This window comes from Dermacentor albipictus, chromosome 6 (assembly GCF_038994185.2).
Source record: "Dermacentor albipictus isolate Rhodes 1998 colony chromosome 6, USDA_Dalb.pri_finalv2, whole genome shotgun sequence".
Lineage (NCBI taxonomy): Eukaryota > Metazoa > Arthropoda > Arachnida > Ixodida > Ixodidae > Dermacentor > Dermacentor albipictus.
In genome coordinates, this window is record NC_091826.1 from 86,564,805 (window position 1) to 86,575,198 (window position 10,394).

Below are 10,394 nucleotides of genomic sequence, written 5' to 3' on the forward strand. Positions count from 1 at the left end.
ATCTTCAGTCCTCAGCAGAGTAGCGGAGCAGTTCTTTCCATTCCATTCCTACTCAATGCCAATCCTTTACTTGGAATAGTAAAGGCTGGGCCATTCCCACTCCTGGAGTGGCTGAGCTAGTCCATTCCATTCCTCTTATTCCAGCAAGCAAAACATTTTCTCTTTGTCTAGTTGTGCCTTGTGTGCGTGGTAACAAAAACATTTTTAAACTCTTCACAGGGTGTGCAATAATGTTACATGCTATCTTTTTTCACACGGGAATGCACACACACTGTGGACTTTTATTTCAACAGCGTGCTGCTGCCTGTAATCTAATATTTGCTGTTTTCAATAAGAGCCTTTTTCAAATTTCGGTTTCAGTAAATCTTTCTGCCTGTCAGTGGTGGAAACTTGAGCGGCCGAGAACAGTGCGAAAGCACAACCACATCTCAAGCTGCGGCACCAGTATAAATAAGTTAATTAATAACCTTTCCAAAAATATTTAATCCTTCAGGAAATGCTGTTTATTCAAGTTACAGTACAAAACAATCTTGCACCTCTGTGCATGGATCAGGCTAGATTATTCTGTCACTTTGGTAGCCAACATTAAAAAGAGATGCGTCAATGGTTTTTTGTAAGGGGGGGGGGGGGGCGAGGTGATCTTTCTTATCTTACATTTACCGACATGTTATTGGGCACCATATTTTCCAGCACACTTCTCTGGCCGCCTGTTATCCTGCCTTCGGGATGCTCGCTAATGCACAAAAAAACATGGTACGCATTCCAAATCACTGTGGACTCACACAGGGTACACGCTTCCGTGATGCTGTTCGTGACCTCGATTCTTGTGTCGTAGGTCAAGCATGCTCTTGCTAAATTGAATTACTTTTGACAACTAAAATTTGCTCACTGGAACACTTTTTATCGAAGCCAAGAAATGCATTTGACATTAAATAAACTACTTCAGAAATACCTTGCAGTTAAACGTACCTCAATGAATTCAGCAAAAACAGAATTATTCGCAGTCAAAGAATGCCTTTTCCTGCCTGATCCTGTTCACACTGCTACTGCTCCTCAGTGCCTTGCACTGTGAAGGCTACGGCGAAGTGGGGGCAACAAAAGTAATGACAACAGATTTTCCAGTCCACAGGAAGAAAGAGTGTTGCATGCGTAAGCTCTTCTGAATTATTTTGCTGCAGGAAAACTGAAAATAGTGGCCGTTGTGCAGACTCCCCTCATTCTTATCAAATGCACAAAGGAGCTCATTTATGCGCAGTAGTTTCTGTTTGTTAAATAAGCAGGTTTGCAGGCTGTACAAGCCTGCAAATTTGCTGTCGCAATTTATAAAAAGCAAATAATTATTTGGGGAATCTCGTCGTGTTTGGATTCCCTTAACGCGTTCACTGCGATGTGGGTTGTGGGAGGGTTATGGCTAATGTGGCCAAATTCCTCGGACACAGAAGCGAGACAAGAGCGAGGGGGGGGGGGTCGAAGGTAGAAATTAGATTAAAAATTCATTTCAAGTACATGAGACTATTGTTCTGGCCCATATTTTTCCTGCTGTCACCCTCCGTGGTTACTCAGTGGCTATGGTGTTGGGCTGCTGAGCACGAGGTCGTGGGATCGAATCTCGGCCGCGGCGACCACATTTCAATGGGGGCGAAATGAGAAAACACCTGTGTGCTTAGATTTAGGTGCACATTAAAGAACCTCAGGTGGTCGAAATTTCCGGAGTTCTCCACTACGGCGTGCTTCATAATCAGAAGGTGGTTTTGGCACGGAAAACCCCATAATTTATCTTTAATTAATTTTTTTGCTGTCGTCCGTTGTCTTTTCCATGCTATGATGTCTCAAGTGTGTAATGAGCACCAACAAGCCCAACTGTCTTCTCTAATTGTGCTACTTTCTAATTTATTCAAAGTTTTGTTGATGTGAAGGGATATGCTTCTTGAAGCCATTCAGTAAATATGCGCTTGCATTTTGGCATTTTGGCATTTTGCCAATGCCACACGCATGACATGCAAAACTGCACGAAGACAGCGTGTTTGGGACGCTTCGGCTTGGCTACGGCTGATTATCCAAAGCATTGAAAAGTTTGTTGTAGCTAGACCGAGGGAAAGGGAGATCGGGAGGAGGGGGGGAGGTACCAGCCATAATTACTTGTGCTCTATAGGAGGGGTGGGATTTTATAACAGTTAGGAAAGCAAACCGTTCGCATAGCCTCACGTGAGTGATCAGAATTGAGCTTTGGTCGGCAAGAGCACCATTCTGACTAATCAAGCGAGCACAAGAGAATGGTTCGCTTTCTGAAACAATATAAATTTGCAAGTGCTGCCATCTTAGTTATGGCAATTATTCTACTGCGTGGCTGTTGAGAGCTTTCCTGCAGTGAAGTGAAGAACACACTGACATGCTAAGTAGGCAACGCACACTTCAGCGCAAACCACACACAGACGTAGATGGACGGGACGCACTGCTATGTCCTGTCCTATCTGCCTATGTCCATGCGTGGTTTCGCTGAAGTGTATGTGATGCCAGATCAACTAGCCGAACAGTCTCTCCTTTAAGTAGGAGAATTGGGAGAGGTACATTCTTGTATAAATTGATACACTCATGAGAAGTAAGTGTGGGACAGGGTGAGTGAAGTAAACCGGCTGGCAGCCCCATTCCCTACCCTTACCAAATTCCCAATGCGACAGCCTGGAAGAGCAGGCAGATTTTCTGACTGATCACTTCGGATATATCCCTAGTGCATCACACTGCATGGAAACTTTCTTGAGGTTTAAAGAATGCACAGAGCGACAGCACCTTGAACACAACTGTGCACAAAATGAGGCTTGCAACCACCCATAAAGCGCCCACACAGAACTTAAGACTTCTCTCAGTTGTTGCAACAGCTCGGAGCCAGGTGGAAAATGTATCGTGTATGAAATGATCAGGTGCCTACACTCTGAAACACGGAAAACACTCCGCTCTATTTTCATTGCTATATGGGTGGCTGGGTACATTCCATCTTGGAAAGAAGCTATTAAGGATCCTTCCTTAGCCAGTAGTTACAGACCAATAGCTTTGACAATTTATCTGTCCTAGCTTTTTGGAAAAATGTAAACTGGCACCTAATCTATCTTTTAGAAAGCAACAAAACACTATATCCTCTCCAGTGTGGCTTCTGAAAAGGGAGGTCAACAACAAAACACCTTGTCTGCATTGAGGCATACATTAGAGATGCATTCATACACAGAAAGTTCTTCCACCATGTTTTTTGACTTTGCAAAAGCTTTGACTTGACATGGCATTTCAGAGTTCTCAGAGATACTGCCACCAGAGTTGCCCTTGGCAGCATGCTAAATGCAATCGAAAGCTACCTTTCGAACTGCACCTTCCATGTAAGGGTTGACCAGGCCAGGTCCAGGTATTTTCGGTTGAACTTGCAGAATAGTGCATGTGTACTTTTCACAAATAAGGGGATAGGAATTGTACCGGACCCTATTGAGCTCTCCAGAAGTACGCTATCTGTAAGAAGAAAACACAAATTTCTTGGCATTATTCTAGACTCCAAAATTACATTCATTCCTCATATTAAATACTTAACATATAAATGCCCAAAGGCAATAACTTATTGAAGCTTCTGTTGCATACAACATGGGGTAATGACCGGAACTGCCTCATGTTCGAACCTGCACAAGACCCTTGTAGAGCCACGTTTAGACTGCGGTGCCATAGTTTATCATTCTGCTGCACACAGTGCTCAAGATGCTTGATCTGTTGCACCATCTAGGTATAGGATTAGCAACCGGTGCCTTCAGAACAAGTCTGATGCAGAGCCTCTGCATAGAAACAAATGAACGGTCATTCCATTTACAAAGGACATAGTATTCCAGGTTCCACGACCTTCAGTGAAAGAGCACTTCTCACTTTGTGTGACAAAACTGATTGAAGAAATATGTGTCCCAATTTTAGAACATAGCCTAATCCCTTTAATTAACGTTAACATTAAATTAATTAACGTTAAATTAAAATTTAACGAACCTGCTGCCATTATGGCAGTGGCAGCTGTTTGAATGTGACACATCATTTATCAAGGTCACAAAACACAACCCTGAGGGACACGTTCGAATGCATTTCTAGAATTGAAGAACTCGCACCTGGGGTATTACACTGACACACCTAGGTCGCACGAAGGCGTGTCTTATGCGGCGGTCGGGCCACCTTTCTCTAAATCAGACATTCTGCCCACTGAAATGAGTACCTTTACAGCTGATGCATGTGCAGTATACTGTGGGTTGTGAAACACAATAAGAAAGCGAAGTTACAAAATGCCATCATATTCACTGACTCTGTAAATGTCATAGGATCTCTAATAGTTCATTCCCTAAATATAAAAATCCAGTACTAAATGGTCTTTATTCACTTCTGTGTATGACGTACATCTCTAACCATCATGTAACACTATGCTGGGTGCCACAGCACTGAGGCATTGAAAGCAATGTGCTAGCAGAGGAAACCGCCACTTCCTAATCTGCAACAAGAGCTTGCAATTCTTCCATAGCTCTCCACTCCATACATTTGAAACCTTTGATTAAAGGAACCTAGGTTATTGGCAACGCTTATGTTATACTGAAACTTCCAATAAACCCCACATAATTAGGCCACAGGTAGGCAATTTGTCACCTGCAATAAAATTGTGACAAATCATTGTTCTGTTCTGTCAACTCCATATAAGGCATACTATGGCACACGACTTGCTCTCTGGCGGCGAACCTGCGGTCTGCAGTAGATGTGGTGAATGACTGATCGTTGTCCACGTCCTTACCGAGTGTTAGGAAGCAGCAGCTGAATGGAGAAAGCCTTTTCCCCAAGCCTACCCACACCATATCTCCTTACATCCGGGATTGTTTATTGGCACAGAACTGTTTTTTTTAATTTTTTTTAGATTAAAACTGTTTTAAATTTCTTAAATGATCTTGTGCTACGTCGCGTCAGTCCAAGAGATTTGTAGGACACGCTCTCACTAGTGGGTGCTGTTGTGACGGTAGTTTTGTAGAGCACGTGCCTCTGAGCTCTTGCATTTTAGGCTCCTCGTGAGGTGGTAGTTCTACTGGCACTAACTAATTTTAGTATGTCATCCCTTTGTAAACATATGTTTTATACTCCTATGACACCACACTTTCATTGTCATTTAACGCTTCTATATTTTCCACACTTAACAGCTATTGATTAATATATATATTTTTATAGCCATGTTACGGCTACCTATCACAATAGGACATGTGAACTTTCAGCACCTGCCATGGTTGTTTAGTGGATTTGGTGTTTACTAAGCACAAGGTAGTGGGATCAAATCCTGGCCATCACAGCCGCATTTTGATGGGCGCGAAATGCAAAACCACCTGTGTACTTAGATTTAGGCGCACATTAAAGAATCCCAGGCGGTCAAAATTAATCCACAGTTCCCCACTACGCTGTGCCTCATGTTAAAATCGTGGTTTTGCACATCAAACTCCATAACTTTTTTTTTTACCATTCAGAGCAAAATGTGCTGCCGCAGTGAATATGTCCCCCCCCCCCCCAACTTATGCACGGTACTGTAGTATTTTGCTTAGCTCCTTCAATGAGTAGTACACTGTACTACAAGCATCTAGACGCATGTCGTTTCTCTGTTTAACATTGTCGCCATTGTCATGATGCACCAGATACGACCAACTTTTTTTTTTCTCGTTTACAAGTCATTTGAGCTGCAAACCAATTGATCAAGACATGAGATAAAACATAAATAACCTTCTTGTTGCTAGGTAGACACCATGGAACCTTCCCATTTCACTTCATTCAGCAACTTGAAATAGGATTTGATATTTGATTTGATAGTTAGAGTTCATTTTTCTTGATTTCTTGTGTTTTATCAGATTTTAAGTTTTCCTTTTTTGAACACAAAAAATTGCAAAGTGTTATGCAGCTGATTGATCTGATTACATAATTTAAAACTCTTGTCACAGCTAGGCATCATCGTCACCCAGCTACAGCCAAGCACCAAACCTTGCAGCAGAAGTGTCCCTGTTGTTGCGATTACTCCAACGATGCTACCGCCGGGATTCCTGCTCTCATCACACAGAAGGGCAAGAATATGGACAGACAGTGACTTCATTGTCAATACAGCCCTAAGAGCTCTTTGCAGGAGAACAACTTCTGGTCTAAGCTGCACACCTACACAGTAGAACTACCCTCTCATTACACTGCCCGACTTCCTTTCTACAGTCTGACCGCCTGAGCTGTCACTTGAGCACTCGCGCAATGCCGTTGTATCAGATTGAGATAGATTACCAGGCCACTAACCTGAATAGTGACTATGAGAACTTGGCACCGTGATGTCATGGCAGAGTGTGCAACTATAGCAGTCTATGTGCACATCATGGATTACACAGACGCAAAAGTAAGAATACACAATTGCATTCTACAGTAGCTTCACACAGTCTGCACAGTTGAAGGGGCTCCAAGATGGCATGATGGCAGCAACCTCTGTAAAAATTTTGAGGGGTAAACACTGTCTCAATCGCTAGCACTTATTAAATTAATTTTTCATATGTTGGTGCCATGGTGCAGCTTTGGAACTGCTTCGACCATGGGGACTATGCGTCAGCTCGAATTGAACGTACTAGCTGCATATATGTGTGCACTAAGTTGCGCAAGCACATTCACATTCTGGTGCATCATGGAGGGCAAGTATGACCACATGCTGTTGTAAGCCACACTTTAAAATTTCTTGAAAGGATATTGCTGTAGGATTTACTTGAGTGTTTCATCGTGTTATAATGTAGCTGTTGACTGCTACAGTGAAGGTTACGGTGTCTTTTTTTTTTTCACTTGAGATTAGGTCAGTTTAATGAGACTATTCATGTGCTATTTCATCATGTGAAAACACAACAGTTTGGGAAGGTTTGTATGTCTTAAGGAAGAATAAAGAATGTCAAACTAGACATCGGCTGAAAAAACGCCCCATAAGTGCATCTGCATATGTCTGTAGGCTTTTTTTCTGTGTGTCCAGTTTTGCACTTTATTCTTCCTTTCGACAAAGGCTGTGATTGTAGTATTGTACCTTATTACTGGTACACTTCGGCATTTACCGTTGTTAACAGCTTTAATTGTTTCACTCTTACTGTACCTAGGTATATGTCACTTGTTGATGGAAAATATTATACTTGCACTCCCATGATTCTACAGTTTTATGAGTTGGGATATTTGTTTTTGCTGGTGGCTGACGCTTTGTGAAGTTTTCCTGCACCTGTGTGTTTGGTGCTTTCAGTATTGTTGTTGGGTGCATTGCATCAATGTTATCTTTTTTTTTTCGGTCTCATGTTTTTGTTGCCTCTACTTCCCAGTACTGGTGCATCTTCTTGCAGCGCTGTTTGTTAGTTCAATATTTTTTGTCTTTGTGCACCTAGGCATTGCTTCACAACTGACTATCTTAATTACCAACCCAAATGACGCTGTGTTTCACAGCATTATATAAATGACTGTTTAGTAAATGTGCATTGCTAATTCTTGTTGATATGCTTGCACTAATAGCATCTAAACACGGTAATGTGTTCAAGCATGCGCTAGGATGGGCGCATTTCTTCTGCTCTATGCCTGTGGTCAATGTGGTTGAGCACATATAGGTGGCCTGCACACCTTCTCTTGGAGGTAATCTACATTGTGTGCAAAGGCCTGGGCAAGCCGAGATGTCCGTGACGAAACGGAAGTACATCGCTCTTGCTGGGGTGCGAAGTAAAACAAGAACACACAGACATTCGGTTTTTGTGTTTTATTATTTCTCGAAGCTTTAATTCATCTATTCAAGCAACATATCACACAAATAACAGAAGTTGCCTTGAATAACTTTCGAAGTCGCATATCGCCATGAGTGACGCCACAGTGCGAACAAGGATGCGATATCGTACGCGTTCCAAAATAGAACGGAGGCGGTCCGTTCCACCGAGTTGCACACGATTGGTCAATTTGAACCGTGACGAACACCATGACGTCAATTGTGACGTGATAACTGCTGTCAATCAGTCCGTGTCGTCTGCTATCGGACGAACGCAACGGAACGAACCGGCTATTTCGTGACGTAAAGAACGGACCGCCTCCGTTCGATTTTGGAACGCGTACACGATCGCACCCCAAGTGTACATAGCCGCACTATCACGTGTTTGTCATCCTCCAGCTTGGAGCGCGGCAGCCGCGAGAAGAAGGGAAAGACGGCTTTCGGTTTGACATTTCAGGTCTTTCCGTGGCGCATAGCGATGTAATACAACACAATCTGACACAATCATTACCGGTCATTGTATGTTTCGCGCTTGTCAGCTCAAAATGGCCATACCTGGTGTGGTTAAGGTGATGGCATCTTAATTGCCGTCACAACCGATGCATAGGCTGCAGTGAAGCACAAAAAAACTAAGTGTCACTGTCCACATGGCCACAATGGATAACACATGCAAATACAGTGCACAAATGTATCGGCACAAAGTTTGAGATTTAGAAAGAAAATAAGCTAAATAGCTGACAGTAACATATATTTCTTGCAGCGCTTTTGTACGTGTGTTGTTTTTATGTGATTTATATCAAGAACATCATGAAAACTTCTTATGCAGCATGACAACTTAGCATGAACCCTTTGAAAATATGAGAATTTTGCTCTTTTATTTAGCTGAATTGGCAGCACACGCAAGCACTATACTTCATCTGAACTCACTTCAATCAGTTTTACAACTCAAAATAGTTTTTGTTTTTTTTTTTTTACTGGTGAAAGTAACTTTAGTTTCACAAACCGAGCTAGTCATTGAACAATCACATACAATTCTTGAGCAAATCAGACAGGTCACCCACGTGTGCTTTATCTGATCTTGTCTGAGATTGCCTTCAAGAGCTCTTAGGTGTGACAAAAAGACATACACCGAATAAATAAAACTTTTTAAGAACAGAACGCGTTGGCTTCCATAAGGAAGTCTTGTTCACAATCTTACTCACAAAGAGAGTGAACAAGGCTTCTGTATGGAAGCCGAAATGTCTTGTTTTTAATAAGCTTTATTTGGTCGGTGTATGCCTTTTTTTCTCGTGTTTCATCCTGGCCAGACGGGCTTCTGTCGAACTCTCGATTACATATCTTAAATAAAATAAAGGCTCATTATTAGCAGAAGCATCTGTGTCCTTCAATTTTGGCATAAGTGCAATTTTAGTTTCTCTTTGCAGGATCAAGGAATTCTACCTCTTTAACAACTACCAGAGATGACAAGTCGCAGCTGAAATATGTCCACCACTGTCATGTGTGCAACTACGAAACAGAAAAACTGTTTGATCTGCAAGAACACATCAGGATCCACATAGGCGAACGTCCATTTCAATGTGATTTCTGTCCTCGGAGCTTCTCGCGAAAGGACAGGCTCAAAGTACACTTACGCACCCACACAGGCGAGAGGTCATTTCAATGCCCTTCATGCCCTCACAGGTTCTCGCGCAAGGATAGCATTACGGAACATGTACGCATCCACACAAGTGAGCAACCATACCGCTGCACAATCTGCTTCATGTCCTTTGTGCAGAGTGGTCACTTGAACACTCATATGAAAACACAACACCAAGGCACCACTTAGTAAATCACTAGCCATGTTGGTGTACTTACGGCTCATGTATTTCGAGCAGTCTGAATTGCAAATCTAAATGTATCTGTGCATTGGGACAAATGGCTTTCTGGTGCATTGGAATGCACAAGCATTGGTATGTGTTCTAATATGTTGAGCTGCCAATTGGCATAATTGAACAAGTTGCAGGGGCATATGCTATGACATTTCTTGCATTATAGCGACTTTGTTCATTTGGTATCCCTTAGTGAAGGCACAATAAATCTGTCAAATATGTGTGGAAAACAACTGTGTTTGCAATAAAATAGTGTCAACAAATTTTGAATGTAGGCCTCTGATTCGCACTTACTGGTGTCCTGCAAATGTACTGCCATCTACATGAACATCATTGCGAGTTAAATTGCCCCTCACCATATTTGGGCACTGTCAACAGACAAGTGTGGTGCGTAAGTCACACAATGACAATTGTGTCAGCAAAGTAAGAAACCATTACTCTACCGCGAAAACAGCCTATGTTTCATATCAAAGGTCATGCACTTTGCCTCTTGAGGGAGTCCTGCTTCCTGCCAGAGTGCTGAGCTTGCATGCATTAAAGCCTCTGCATAATGGCACACTGTCTGCAACATCACCAATTAAGGCATATGACTTCGGCAAAGCAAAGAATGGAGAATGCACTAATCCACAATTGGAACTGGGGCGTGCTATGCAATATAGTGGAAAAAGAAAGAAAAAAGCCGGTGGAGTTCACAACATGTACCGTATTTACGTGCATAATGAATGCACTTTATTTCTTGCAAATTT

General features: G+C 42.4%; 1 long non-coding RNA gene across 1 annotated transcript; it reads left to right on the forward strand.

The window, feature by feature from the left end:
• Positions 1-694: 694 nt before the first annotated feature.
• Positions 695-9,918, forward strand: LOC139061269 (uncharacterized). The gene is made up of 3 exons (XR_011515291.1): positions 695-753; positions 5,973-6,092; positions 9,205-9,918. It is a non-coding gene; the product is annotated as an uncharacterized lncRNA (long non-coding RNA).
• Positions 9,919-10,394: the final 476 nt, after the last annotated feature.